General features: G+C 42.2%; 1 protein-coding gene across 3 annotated transcripts in view; it reads right to left on the bottom strand.

The window, feature by feature from the left end:
- The window catches only part of LOC124801555 (nectin-4-like), a 468,485-nt gene that overhangs the window by 290,389 nt on the left and 163,528 nt on the right, over positions 1–14,568 (bottom strand). The gene's annotated exons all lie outside the window — the stretch shown is intronic.

Genomic DNA, 14,568 nt, shown 5'->3' with positions numbered 1-14,568 from the left:
GCAGAGCGGGCTGTGAGACGGCGTCAGCCAATGCCACGTTAGCTGGGACGTCACCACGACAGGACCGGCCTCTGCAGGAAGAGAACAAAAGCGAAGCGCCGCCTAGCCTCGGCCGCAGTAAAAGAGTCGCACTGGGAGAGAGGACTAGAAGACTGGAACTAGAGGAGCCGCACTACAAGAGCCGCAGTTATATTAACGACAGCAGTGACTTATGGACTTGTGTGATTTAGCTTGCATGGATATTAATATCAAAGGACATTGATTATTTGCATGTCATCAGCTACTTTCGACTCACCATGTAGAAACGAAAGGTAACCCTCGCATTACCAAGTGGGGTATTCTGACTGCTCCAGGTTGATTTTTTCCCTATAATAATGTTATCTGCAGGGCCACATGCCTGTGGTTTCATGACTTTGTACTAAAATGATTGACGTTGAATTCACACTGACGACTGTCTAATTTTTTTGCCTTTATCATTGTTATCCAAGTCATTTATTGGTGGGATTGTGAGACTACCCCACTTGGTATGAAGCGTCTTATTTTCTTATTTGTAGAAAAAGAAGATTTTGGTAAATGTATCTGTCATTCATCTTCTTTGTTGAATTTTTCCATTCATCGAATGTTTGTTATTGTTACTGGTTACTGTCGTTGAGTTGAATTTAACTTTCACTGTTGAGCTGACATTACAGGAGTCAATATTCATCTGCAAGTAAGGATGTCCAAAGGACTTTCTAGCGAAGAGATCATGGAAATTCTATAAAATTCTGATGTCAGTGACGATGAAAATGAATGACACATTGATAATGAACTGAATGAACATATGGAACCTCTTGACAAAGACCATATCATAGCATCATATGAAGCTGATGATGAAATAGCAGAAGACACTACACATTCACGTTAACAAGTAGTAGAAGAAGAAGAAGATTATGATGAAGTAGAAGAAGAAGTCGAAGACACTGGATATTTGTTTGTTTCTAGAAGTGGACTACAATTTTCTAGTGAACCATCCAAAGGTGGGGGGCGTCTACGTCGTAACATTCTGAACGTAACACCTGGCCCAGTGAAAGATGGAAAAGCAACGAAAACAGAGTCATTCTTGTTATTTATCTCAACGGAAATCGTGACATCATTGTAGAAGAAACGAACAGGGAAGCCAAACGAGTAATTTCTTTGTGGAAAGCAGTTCATTATTCGAACAAAACGACATGGAGAGATATAAATACAACTGAAGTGTGCGCTGTATTAGCAGTTCTAATAGGAGCTGGTCGAACTCATGGACATCGCACAGGTGCTTCCAAAATGTGTGGAGGCAATGATGCCTTTCGGCAACCATTCTTTTCTGCTGCCATGTCAAGAAACCGATTTTTGTCTGCAGTGAAATTCTTGTGATTTGACAACAAAGACAAAAGAGCACAGAGAACTGAAGAAACCAAGGACAAGCTACAAGCCATCAGGGTATTGTGCGACAAATTTCAATCTAACTTGCGCAAGAACTTCTATCCTTATGAATATGTGACTTTTGAGGAACGATTAGCAACGTACCGAGGAAACGGCCCTTTTAGCGTTTATATGAAGAGCAAGCCTGACAAGTATGACATTAAAATTTTGGTTCGTGCTGATCTAAAGATATCTTACTTATTACGGATCCAAATTTACACAGGAATACTCGGGAAGTGAATCAAGGACAGAGAGTTGTTTTGGATCTGATGGAACCATCTCTGAATAACCGTCAAGTTTTCCATAGGCTGCTGAACTACTAAAACGAAACACGACATTGGTTGGTACCTTGCGTTCCAATAAGAGATTCAGAAGGAATTCTTGCCTAACAGAAAGAGAGAAGTTCACTCTTCAAAGTTTGGTTTCACAAATGACTTGACCCTAATTTCCTATGTTCCAAAGAAGGGAAAGGCAGTAATACTACTCTCTCTTCAGCATAATGAGAGACAAGTGAGTGGTGAAGAAAGTGAACACAAACCCGAAATCATACTGCACTACACCAAATACAAAAGTGCTGTAGATAATGGCGACAAAATGACAAGAGAATACAGCTGTGTTAGAGGAACGAAGCGGTGGCCACTAAGAATCTTCATGGAAATTATAGCTATTGCAACACTGAATGCATACATTCTGAAAACTCAAAGACTTCCTGGATGGCAGAAGAATAACCGAAGCCGACGTAAACTCTTCATGACTGAACTGGCATTTGGACTCAGCAAAGGCAACATGGAACAAAGAGCGAAAAATATCAACGGTCTTCATGAAGGTGTAAAAGATGAACTGAAAGCTTGTGGTACTGCAATTCCTACAGCAGTGATCCAGACCAAGTTACCAACGTCACAACGATGTCAAGATTGCAAGAGAAACGAAGATCGGAAAACAAGATTCTGTTGTGTAACGTGCAAGAAACCTATTTGTAATACACACAGAGAAGAAACTGTTACTGTGAAGTGCATGCAGTGCAAAAATTTACTTGCCTGAAAAGTTGAAAAAAGTCTTGTCTTATTTTACTGCAATGAGCGTAGAGAAACATAGAGTATTAATTTTCTGTTTGTTGTGTACTGAATTTAGTGAAAGATATAAAAAATTTTTGTACTTTGTATCTGTGATCTGATTAAATACTTGTAATAACCTGAAAAGCAGTTTTTCAATACTAAATAAACCCATTCAATGGAAATAACGAAATCTGAGAACAAATATTACATTAAAACACAAAACTCTTTTGGGGTAGTCCAAATACCACGCTTGGTAAAGTAGAGGTGTGAAAAAGCTTGGTAACGGGAGGGTTAAGTGTGTCAGTTCAGTTGCTGTAATTAACTTCATTAACATGATTTGCTTGTATGTTCTCTAGCTGTCCGAGGAAACAGTTACCTAGTAATCGTATAAGACACGAGTGGGCTGGATCCCACACGATTCTATTCGAAGGACGGAGGTTGGACGAGAAGGGATCTAGTTAAAGACGTTCAAGTATGCAATCAAATATATTAGGTGTCTCAGTAGATGACAGATGATAAAGAGTAACTGAAACTTCAAAATTAATTTGAATGTTGCGGTGTTTAAAGGAAGAAATGAGAAACGATTGAACAAAGCTTTCCCGATCTCTTTCTCTCCATCTCTCTCTCTCTCTCTCTCTCTCTCTCTCTCTCTCTCTCTAACTCCCGTGTTAATTCTGGTCCCCATCCCTGCGAGATTTCGCAGTGTTTATGGCACTGTAATCGAAACCACGAAGTGTTGCGTTTCAATTCAGGGTTACGTATTATTTAAATCATTCAAAATTTCTGTTCTTCGTCACAAGTGGAAGGTTAATTGCTTACTAATAAAGAACAACCGCCTTCAGCCGCAAACCGTGGTTTTAGTTAAGTGCACGATGCATTTCGAGCACTGGGGGTTCATCTTCAGGCGCATTTCAAGAAAATCACGGTTTGTGGCTCGAGGCAGTTGTTCTTTATTATTACGAAAGTAACACAGTCACGGAGGAAACACTGTAGACAAAGCATAAAATTAAGTCAATTCCTTATCTGCATTTCTAATTCTCTGTTTTATGATGTACATCGCTGGGCATGTCTGTGCGTATTTAGCTTCTTGTTCCCATTAATCCCTCATTCGAAACCTTACACCGTTTCAAAAAATTAAGCAGATGCAGTTCTGTCTCTCTATTTCTCAGTTCACAACACTCGATGTTAATTATGACTCAAAACCCACACAATTCAGGTGAAATATTTTATAGTATTTATTATTTATATCATAAATCGGTTTTCGGCTGTCGCACCATCATATGGTAAAAGGATATCATTGTACCTAGTGATGGCGTAACAGCCAAAAACCGGCTTCTGAAATTAATAACAAATGGTTCAAATGGCTCTGAGCACTATGGGACTTAACTTCTGAGGTCATCAGTCCCCTAGAACTTAGAACTACTTAAATCTAACTAACCTAAGGACATCACACACATCCATGCCCGAGGCAGGATTCGAACCTGCGACCGTAGCGGTAGCTCGGTTCCACACTGTAATGCCGAGAACCGCTCGGCCACTCCGGCCGGCCTAATAATAAATACTGCAGAATATTTCACTAGTGTTGCGTGTATTTTCATTCATAATATATGAAGTATTTTACCAAGAACCAATGAAACAGCCAAACCGTACACGATATTGATGTTAGTTCCACACAGTAGTGGGCGTAAGACAGCACGTGATATGCTTAAGACGGCCATGTAGTGCTTGTCGCTGGGTACTCCAACCATAAAAGTGAACAACCCACATAGCGAGACGCCCCGTGTTGTGTGTACCGTTGGGTACCCCAACCACAGCGGCAAAGAACTCGAATAGATTCCCCTAATGTGCATGTCAATGGGTATACGAACCATAAATTTAGAGAATTTAGATAGCTAAATGCCAGTCATTTGCATGCCGTTGGGTGCAGCAACTACAATGTTTCAGAACCCAGTTATCTGTTAGGCCTCACTGAGCATCCTGTTAGGTACTTCAACCGTCAGCGTAAAGAACGCCGTGCAATATTAAGTTCAAGTCCTTAACGTGTACTATACGATCGGTGTAAATACCACTGCGAAGACTAATTAAAGGTATCACACAAATTTGCATTGATGATTACGGTTTTCACTAACTGACTTTGTTACGACGGTAATCCTGTGGTCGTCTTTGACACCAGTATGCAGTTGTCTCATGGCTTGCTAAACGGATGCTGCATCCTATTAGGGGACGTCATCAAAGAGACAATAGAGTTGTGTGATCACCGGTGCGCGGCACACGAAACGTGTTTTCGTTTTCTCTGCAGCATTCACAATGGATGTGCGTATACTAGGCCGTCCCACACGAGCCGACCAGCTGGGTATGAGCCCCCTTTGTCCAGGGAAGTGGAACGCATTCGACGCGTCTGTCCTGTGCGGTAGAGTGCACACTTGAATTCTGCATTGAGAACGACACGAGGGCAGTCGAACCTCGGCATTTACGAGAGGCGCAGCGTTGTAGCTGGAATTAATGATGGAACACATGCCTCTCTCTTATCGCATCCCCCGTATCTTCGTCATCTATCTCCTCTTCGAGTTACTTTTTATTTCTGTCTGTTACCTTCGCCTTTTAGTCTTTCCGTCTATACTTAATATTGGTGAGACGGTACTGGCTGTTCCGTCCCATTACGTTATCTCAAGGTGTCCAGAATTACTTTATTAGTAATGACAGATTGGTCTTTGTAAAGAGAAGATCTGGTTAAGATGTGTACACCATTTCGTTTGTCTGATTACGTATTAACATACATCCTCTACCTGTTCCTGTTTACGTTCCTCCTAAATGTTAGAATGACTTCACCCATTTGTGATTCTGTGATTAGGAGAGCTGTAATGCAGGGATGCATGTTTTGTTTGGTTTGGTGTTAGGCTAACTCTGCGCCAGTACTAGGAAAGTATGCAGGGATTGGTTGCAAGTCTTCCTTCCCCTTCAGGGATGAGCTGAGTGACCATTAAGGTTGCTCCGCTATTTTCGTCAGTCCGTCAAGCAGTTTGTTAATTTAACAAACGGATGAGGTATATCGTACACTAGGTCACTAATCCGCTCTTTTCCAGCATCATAACAGTTAAGCTTACATTACACTCACCTTCTATTTTCCTTCATAGTTTCCTGAGTACATTGGATAGTTAGAATTCACTATTCCAACGTGAGCACGGACACCTTTGCAATCCAGTCTTAAGTCGTAACTCTTGTGGTGCTTTCAACGTCCACTATGGTTTTTCAGTAGATTCCTCAGAGAGCGTTTAATTATTTCATTTTTATCGACTTCCAGAATCTGTAAGATTTTTATTGGTAGTAATTGTTTATCCCTTTGTGCAACCTTCAATCAAGTGGTGGAAACTATGTGACAAAGAATAATCATTTCCTCACTGTATTTTCAGCTTAGGAATTGGACGTGTGAATATTGTGAAATATTTAACGAAATTCGTAGATGAAGCTAGTTAATTTGATTTATTTTTTCTTCGTTGGTCTTCGTCCCTACTCTATCACGTGTGCAGTACTGCTCGTAGAAACGATCAGTAGCATCCTAAATTTAATTCAGTTACGTTTTGCGTGTCAAATTGCAAAATAAAATCCAAGGACGATGAAAGATGGTAAGTAGTTTGGAGAAATCCCACGTGGACTGGGCTGCACAATCGATGAGATAACAATCGTTCTTGTGGAAATACAGAGTAGGAATTACGTGCGTTTCGAGTGAAGATTTGGTACTATCCAAGAACGGTCAAAGATGGTGAGTAAATTTATTTGCAATTATAAGACATTAATGAAACCTTATGGTCGGTTCCTCACTGGATAGAATCGTTGTTGCAGAAATTCATTGTAGTTTTTGCGAGTGTTCGTGTGACGGACGTAGAAGGATGTATACAATTTTTGTGTTTGCTTGCGTATAGCTCAACCCCCCCCTCCCCCAACCCACGCTATAAGTTCGCCTCCTAGTTTACTATTTTGTTCTCGCCAAAATAAGAGGGGGATCCCGAAATTCGTTTTGAGTAGATTATGTTAAAATAGTGGTTGATACTCAGTCCATCTTTGACAAGGGTATGAGAGTGTCGTATGAGAACTGCAATCCCAAGAGAAACGTAGCATTCCGTCCCATTCCCTGCATATCAGTGAATTCAGAGAAAATTTAGATTGGTCGGAGTGTGCATCATGTCCTTGTATCTTAATGATTGTTAATTTGTGCATAACTAGGAGTAGGGGCGTGAGGCCCTATAAAAGTGATATTTAAATGACAATTTCACGTGTACAACACAGCAATTCCATCCATTATCCCGTACCCAGTAAATGTAATCCTGAAATAATTACACTTGAGTTTCCACAAGTAAGAAAGACACACAGAAACAACTCTAATCTCACACTAGCTTGCAACTGATGTCTCGATATTTATGCACTGCTCCCCTTTTTACTTTAGATAATCATCCTATATGTGTGACTATCTGTACCACAATCATCCATGCATCCATAGCCTCCACCTTCTGCTCAAGCCATGTAAAACTTTATGTATTCTCTTATTATCTTAAAGGTTTGCTTTGTCCCGTAACAGTGTTCAACAACGCAAGAACAGTTTAGTTGAAGCAAAATTTTAAAGAAATTGACATATCATGCAATAACAGCGAAAATTAAAAATGAAGAAATATAATAACAGTCTTTCAGCCAAAACCGGGGAATACAAAGTTAAAATAATAAATAAAAATGTGCACTTTAGTAGAACTAGATACCGAACGAGTAGAATGTTTTTCGCTTCGAAATCAATTTCTAAGTTCTGTGTTACTACTTGCAATATTACACCCTTCCTTGTAGATATGTTCCGAAGATCCAGAAGAGTATGACACAATACGTAGGTACTGGTGGCCGCCGGCAGATGTTTCGAGTCCAGAAATACGTGCTAAACGAATCAACTGTCACTTTCCCAAATGTGGTTCTCCATTCGCTTCTTCAATATTCTGAAAGAAAACTTGTACAACTAACAATTACTTGAAACTTTCTGACAGATTAGAACTGGTTGCCAGACCGCAACTCGAATTCGGCAACTTTGCCTTTCGTGATCAAGTGCTCTACCAGCTGAGCTACCAGAGCACGACTGTAAAGCCGTCCTCCCAGCTTCAGTTACGTCAGCACTTCATCTCCTATGACACCAGTTGCGAATCGTGCTCGATATCTCAGTTTGAAGACAACTTGCCAGTGAAAGGCAAAGGTATCGGGTTCGAGCCGCCGTCCGGCAAAGAGTTTTCATCTGCCAGAGAGTTTCATATCAGCGTAGACTACAATGCAGAGTGAAAATTCTTTCTACAGACGTAATTAATAAATTGTAGGTCGCTACTGCTACGTATGGATCACTAATTTGACACTTAGCTGCCTGCGCCACTGTGCGACTTCTGGCATTACATTAAAATATAATTCAGAAACGGTAGTAGCATTGTATCCATTATCCTCTACATCAAACGCTAATCTCACAAGTGTAGTGGCAACAGTTTATAGCAACAAATTCTAGAGAATAAGTGCAATTAATGCTCCGCCAGAAGAATACGTTGCAAAAAAGAAGTTTGTCTTCAGTTTGGATACTGATATAAGCATCCAGAATGTTTAAAACCAAATGTGTTCTATAGTCCTGAAGGGTATAGTATTAGTGAAAACTAGAAGAATATCCTCAGAAAACATGTCAAAGAATATAAATACATGTTAGTGTACAGGGAATCCTATCTGCATCGAGCATGGGCAGTGTGATGGACTCTCTCCCTGTTGACGTTTGTCGCCCATACCTTACTGGATGTGCTTGTCTCTTTTCTTGGTAATCTGTCTGCAGTGCTGTTTCCAGATATTTGACTTAAAACTACCACCTGGAACAATTATTCCGTAATACACTGAATCTACAAAGAAACTGATATAAGCATGCGTGTTCAAAAACAGATATATGTAAACAGGCAGAATGCAACGCTGCGGTCGGCAATGCCTACACAAGACAACAAGCGTCTGGCGCTACTGTTACATCGCTTATTGCTGCTACAATAGCATGTTATCGAGATTTAAGTGTGTTTGAACGTGGTGTTATGGTCGGCGCACGCGCGATGGCTCACGGTATCTCCGAGGCAGCGATGAAGTGGGTATTTTCCCGTACGACCATTTCCCGAGTCTACCGTGAATGTCAGGAATCCGGTAAAATATCAGATCTCAGACATTGCTGCGGCCGGGAAAAGACACTGCAGGAACTGAAGAGAATCGTTCAACATGACAGAAGTGATACCCAATTTGCTGCAGATTTCAAGGCTGGGCCAAGTGTCGGCGTGCGAGCCATTCAACGATACATCATCGATATGGGCTTTGAGAACCGAAAGCCCGCTCGTTTATCCTTAATGACTTCACGACACAGAGCTTTACGCTTCGCCTGGGCCCGTCATACCGACCTTCGATTGTTGATGATTGGAAACGCGTTGCCTGGTTGGACAAGTCTCATTTCAAATCGTATCGAGCTGGTGGAAGTGTACGGGTATGGAGACAACCTCATGAATCCATGGACCTTCCATATCTGCAGGAGGCTGTTGAAGCTGCTGGAAGCTCAGTAATGATGTCGGGCGTGTGCTGTTTGAGTGATGTGGGACCACTGATGCGTCTATATACGACTCTGAAAGGTGACACGTACATAAGGATCCTGTCTGATCATCTGTCCATTGTGTATTCCAACAGACCTGGGAATTCCAGCAGGACAATGCGACACATCACACGTCGAGAATTGCTACAGAGCGGCTCGGGGAATACTGTTCAGAGTTCAAACACTTCCACTGTCCACTAAACTCTCCTGACATTAATTTTATTGAGCATATATTGGATTCGCTGCAACTTGCTGTTCAGGAGAGATCTCTACCCACTGTTACGGATTTATGGACATCCCTCCAGCACTACTTCAGACATTAGTCGAGTCCATGCTACGACGTGTTGCGGCCCCTCTGCGTGCTCGCGGGGACCCTACAGGATAATATACAGGTGTACCAGTTTCTTGGCCTCTTCAGTGCATTTCTCTGATTTTATGCTGGTGTCAGAACAAGGTAATCATGGGGACATCTTTGACACCACTATGCCGCTCTGTCATGGTTTGCTAAACGCGTGCTGCCTCGTATTAGGCAACGCGATCAGAAAGACAATAGAGTTGTTTGATCACAGCTGCGCGCCACACAAATACTGTTTTCGTTTTCTCTGCAGCGTTTACAATAGACGTGCTAGTATTAGGCCGTCCCGCACGAGCCGGCTAGCGAGGTATCGGCCCCCTTTGTGCAGGGAAGTGGAACGCATTCGCCGCGTCTGCGTTGTGCGAGAGAACGCACACGTTAATTCTGCATCGAGGATGACACTACAGCTATCGAACGTCAGCATTTACGCGGGGCGCAGTGTTTACCATTAGCTTCAATGGATGACGGAACACATGCCTCTCTCGTATCGCATCTCCATGTCTCCGTCATCTAGTACCTCTTCGACATAACTATATAGTGTGTAATATTTAACGAATTTTGGATACGAAGTTAGTTAATTTGATTAAATTCTTCATTGTTGGTCTTTAACTCCAAGCTGTCACGTGTTCCATACAGTTCGGAGAAATAGCCACCAGTATTCTAAATTAAATTCAGTTAGGTTTTGCTTGTGAATTTGTGAGATAAAATCCAAGAAAAATCACAGATGGTGAGTAATTTCGAGTCATTGATTTGTAATATCCAGCGTGGACTTGATTGCACAAAGAATGAGCTGACAATCGTCCTTGTGGAAACAAAGGGTAGGACTGCGTACGTTTCGAGTGAAGATTTGAAAATATCCAAGAACGATCAAAGAAGGTGACTGCATTTATTTGCAATGACAAGATGTTAATGAAATGTTGTGGTCGGTTAGTCATTAGATACGATCATTTCTGTAGAAATCGTGTGAAGTTTTTGCCAGTGTTCGTGTGACGGAATTTGTAGGATGTATCTCATTTTTGTGTCCTTATTGTGCGTATTCGTGTCTGCTTGAGTACAACCCTACCCGCCACTATAATATCGTGTACTAGTTTGCTATGTTGTTCCCGCCGACATCAGAGGGGGACCTTGAAACTCGTTTTGAATAGATGATTTTAGAATAGTAGTTGTTACTCAGTCCATATGTGGTATGGGTATCAGAGCGTCGTACGAAATCGGTAATCTCAAGGGCGACGTAACATTCCGCCGTATTGCTTGTATATCACTGAATTCAGAGACTACTTAGATTAGGGGGAGTGTGGATAATGTCGTTGTAGCTTAGTGAATGTTAATTTGTGCAGAATTGACAGTAGTGGCGTGTGGCCCAATAAAAGTGATATTTAAATGACAATTTTACCTGTATAGAACAGTGATTCCACCCTTTGTCCTGTATCCAGTAAACGTAATCCTGAAATGACTACACTGGAATTTTCCACAAAAAGGAAAGATATGTATGTACGAGGGCGGTTCAATAAGTAATGCAACACTTTTTTTTTCTGAAACAAGGGTTGTTTTATTCAGCATTGAAATACACCAGGTTAGTCCCCAATCTTTTAGCTACACAACACTATTTTTCAACGTAATCTCCATTCAATGCTACGGCCTTACGCCACCTTGAAATGAGGGCCTGTATGCCTGCACGGTACCATTCCACTGGTCGATGTCGGAGCCAACGTCGTACTGCATCAATAACTTCTTCATCATCCGCGTAGTGCCTCCCACAGATTGCGTCCTTCATTGGGCCAAACATATGGAAATCCGACGGTGCGAGATCGGGGCTGCAGGGTGCACGAGGAAGAACAGTCCACTGAAGTTTTGTGAGCTCCTCTCGGGTTCGAAGACTTGTGTGAGGTCTTGCGTTGTCATGATGAAGGAGAAGTTCGTTCAGATTTTTGTGCCTATGAACACGCTGAAGTCGTTTCTTCAATTTCTGAAGAGTAGCACAATACACTTCAGAGTTGATCGTTTGACCGTGGGCAAGGACATCGAACAGAGTAACCCCTTCAGCGCCCCAGACGACTGTAACCATGACTTTACCGGCTGAAGGTATGGCTTTAAACTTTTTCTTTGTAGGGGAGTGGGTGTAGCGCCACTCCATTAATTGCCGTTTTGTTTCAGGTTCGAAGTGATGAACCCATGTTTCATCGCCTGTAACAATCTTTGACAAGAAATTGTCACCCTCAGCCACATGACGAGCAAGCAATTCCGCACAGATGGTTCTCCTATGCTCTTCATGGTGTTCGGTTAGACAACGAGGGACCCAGCGGGAACAAACCTTCGAATATCCCAACTGGTGAACAATTGTGACAGCATTACCAACAGAGAAGTCAAGTTGAGCACTGAGTTGTTTGATGGTGATCCGCCGATCATCTGTAACGAGTGTGTTCGCACGCTCCGCCATTGCAGGAGTCACAGCTGTGTACGGCCGGCCCGCACGCGGGAGATCAGACAGTCTTGCTTGACCTTGCGGCGATGATCACACACGCTATGCCCAACGACTCACCGTGCTTTTGTCCACTGCCAGATCACCGTAGACATTCTGCACGCGCCTATGAATATCTGAGATGCCCTGGTATTCCGCCAAAAGAAACTCGATCACTGCCCGTTGTTTGCAACGCACATCCGTTACAGACGCCATTTTAACAGCTCCTTACAGCGCTGCCACCTGTCGGAAGTCAATGAAACTATACGAGACGAAGCGGGAATGTTTGAAAATATTCCACAAGAAATTTCCGGTTTTTTCAACCAAAATTGGCCGAGAAAAAAAAATGTGTTGCATTACTTATTGAACTGCCCTCGTACGTACGAGGTGTCCCAAAAGCCCGTTAATATTTGAAAATGTTCTTTTTCACGGAATAATGTACGTAGGCACGTAAAAATTCACACATCTGCCTGAAACTGCATGTGTATTATTGAAACCAAAAACCATTGCAAAAACTGGCCAACAAATGGCACACGTCAGTTACGCCGCATGAGAATCTTGCATAAAATAAGCTGTAGTGAGAGACGGAGTCAGATAATACGCAGTCTGGCTAATACACTCCTGTTGCAAGGTACGGCTTTCACGCAGGATGGCGCTCCACAACATGAAAATACACGGGTATCGTGAGGATCGCATGCTGAGCACACGTCCATCATGCTTGACCTCCCTGCTCCACAGACCTCAATCCGTCTGATTATTGGTTGTGACGTTACCTGAAGCAGCAAGTCTACCAGGGTCGTCTGATCTCATCAGATATGCAACATCCTACGGCTGTTTCTTACCATACCTACTGATATGCTGTACAGTCCTGTTCATAACATCGTTCCTCGAAACAAGAATTGTTGACGAATGACGGCCGACAAGTTGAGCATTTGTTACAAAGAACGTTGTCTTTGCTAAAAGACAGTTGTTTTGCTATTTTCTGCTTTCGCATGGTATGAGGCGCATTCTGTTGATCATTTTGTACACTTTTTTGATTTCAGTAAAACCCCATGTTATTTCAAGCACGTGTGTCAAGTTTTACCTCTCTACATGTATTATTCCGAGAAGTACTGAACTTACAAATGTTCACGGACTTTTGAGCCCACCCGTATGTATATAGGTACGGATTTCACTTATTGCCAGGAAGGAATCGCTGTGGGGAGTGAGAACTGTCTATGTATTAACGAGGTGGGGGTTAGAAAGCAGTGTAGTTCATAACGCGCGTATAGCCATACTTCAGTTACCCGGTATTTCAGAATAAGAGCACTTAGTGACTTTCCAATAACTTAACGCATACTTTCAAATCATTACGAAACATTTTCTCATTGAAAACCCACACAAAATGATGAACTGTAAAAAGTTTGTCGCTTGCTGCTTTTTCACTTAACATGCAGTAAAACTGGAGCATGAAGTATGATGCTTTCATTTGTTTCATCTTTAATACTACCCTTATTGATGACATATTTTGAAGGCAGTGTTCACATGCCACTAAATGTACGTGAAAAAATATCAGTTTGCGACGTATATTGGAGGATGTATGACGCCATAAACAATGAGATGGGTGAGAAACTGCCAATCAAGCACGACGTTTTGATTCAGTACTTCTTTGGCACTTACTGTATTCACAACACATTTCACCTACATTAGCTGAATGTACCAGTGACTGCATCTGAAAAACTGTATCATCTACAGCACATAGTTCTGAAGATATGAAGTCATTAACATTAAACAGTGCAAAAATGAAACTGCAGGGCGAAATTCGCTATAGATACAAGTGAAATAGAAGTATCTGTGCAGTTAAGTGTGTAATATGTTAAATATATGTGAAAAGATTTTCAAATGTGAGTACACGGGCATAGTCAGGGGTAACAAATTCACCCTCAATCCCTCGAACGATTCCAAATAAATTTGGTACACATACTAGTTGAAATCAGGCAAGAAATACCGGGAGAGTGATAACGTAGAGAAAGAAGTGGGAAAGAGGAGGAGGAGCAGAAAGATAGACAGCTAGGAGGAAGAGGAGGTGAACACAGATATGGGGGATGAGGAGATGGGCAGAGAGGGGTGGAGCGGGAAATGGATCCATGGAGCGCAGGAGGAAAGACGCAGAGATAAAGAAGAAGAGGTGGAGGGAGACAGAGGCAGAGACAGGCAGAGAGAGAAGGAGAAGGTATGCGCAGACAGAGGAGGGAAAGGAAATGAACAGACGGAAGGACGAGGATTAGGTGGACAGAGAGAAGGGAGTGGAGGTGATAAAGGAATGAGGAGGAGATGTAGAGGGTGAGGGGGATAGGACAGAAAGGAGGATGGACGAGATGGATAGACCAGGGGAGAGGAATGAGGTGTACAGAGAGAGAGGTAGGCACACACTGAGCATTTCCAGCAAAGTCGGGAGACTTATGGCTATCACAGCATATAAGGGGCCATAAATCACCAAATAGTTGTTTTCGTACTGGCTGGACAATCTTTATAGTTTAGACCCTATTATCTCCTGGGAGAACCCGTGAAACTTTTCATAGGCACACACAGACTCGCTCTCTTCAGCTCTTTCTCTCTCTCTCTCTCTCTCTCTCTCTCTCTCTCTCTCTCTCTCTCTATCTCT

Source organism: Schistocerca piceifrons, chromosome 1 (genome assembly GCF_021461385.2).
Source record: "Schistocerca piceifrons isolate TAMUIC-IGC-003096 chromosome 1, iqSchPice1.1, whole genome shotgun sequence".
NCBI classification, from domain to species: domain Eukaryota; kingdom Metazoa; phylum Arthropoda; class Insecta; order Orthoptera; family Acrididae; genus Schistocerca; species Schistocerca piceifrons.
Note: the sequence above shows the minus strand (reverse complement) of the source record. Positions and strands in the feature narration are given on the sequence as shown.